This window comes from Chrysochloris asiatica, unplaced genomic scaffold (genome assembly GCF_000296735.1).
Source record: "Chrysochloris asiatica unplaced genomic scaffold, ChrAsi1.0 scaffold00010, whole genome shotgun sequence".
In the NCBI taxonomy this organism is placed as follows: Eukaryota; Metazoa; Chordata; class Mammalia; order Afrosoricida; family Chrysochloridae; genus Chrysochloris; species Chrysochloris asiatica.
This window is the reverse complement of record NW_006408528.1, coordinates 38,646,638-38,647,795: the sequence shown is the minus strand read 5'-3', so window position 1 is coordinate 38,647,795 and position 1,158 is coordinate 38,646,638.

Below are 1,158 nucleotides of genomic sequence, written 5' to 3'. Positions count from 1 at the left end.
TTCTTTCTTTTATGCCTTCCCTCTCATTTTCTTTCTCTCTCATTCTCTGTCTCTTTTGTTACCAGTAAAAGTATACTTTCATATGTTGCTTACAATAGAGGACGGAGATGGCGTTGGCAAAGGTGCTCTTTGTGAACCTGATTCTATGAAGCTACAGAGCGCACTGCATTTGGACACTTTTGGGTGAACTTCACTTACTCCAGAATCCATTCTTGGAGGCTCCACAGTTCCTGTGGAGGCTTTTAGAGCTTTCTCAGTATACACGCAAAGGCTTTTTGTTTTCCCTAGCAAAGTTTTCCTGGAAATTCAGTTTTTCTTATATAAAATATGATATTTGAAGGCAGTCCTGAGCATTAAGAATATGCCTATGCAACTGTGATCTTGGGTAATAGGGTCTAAAATTTGCAAAACCTTACATTGAAGAGGCTCAAGGAAAGAGTGGGGCATTTGATGATCTCAAAGGGGATTATAGTCCTCTTGGAGCTCCAGTTGTTGAAATTTCTTTCTATTTAAAAACAAAGAAAGGTGGACCTTGCCAAATATTTACAAAAGCAAACAGAGTAGTTTAACCGGTCCCCATGCAGCCATTGTGCAGATTACAAATTATCAACTCATCTCAGTCTTTGTTTCAACTATATCCTTTTCCACCCCTAAATTAGGTTTTGTGAAACAAATCCCAGCCTTCGTGTCATTTCTACTGTAATATTTATGTATCTCCTAAATGTAAGGATTCTGTTTTTTTTAATAGCTATAATTCTATTAATACATCTAAAAATAAATTCATTGACATCATTAAGTATTTAGTATTTAAATTTCCAGATGTCTCATCAATGTCATAAATAAAACATGTTTGTTATGCTATTTGCATATGTGTGTTTAAAAACATTTTGCTTGAGTCAAGATCAAAGCAAGGCAAAGAATCATTTTTTAAAAAAGGTATTTGAATACCCCATATTTAATCTCTGGTGAGATTAATCAATATACATTTATTATAATTACTATTCTACTAGGATTAATCAATGCCATCCTTTGCATATTTCCTACTTATCATGCTGTTTCTGTGTGATGAAACTTCTGAGGCCTTGTGTTCTGAAGAATACATTTCTTTAACTCTCATATTCAAGTAAGACTACAGCTGCAACCATTTCAAGAGGTACC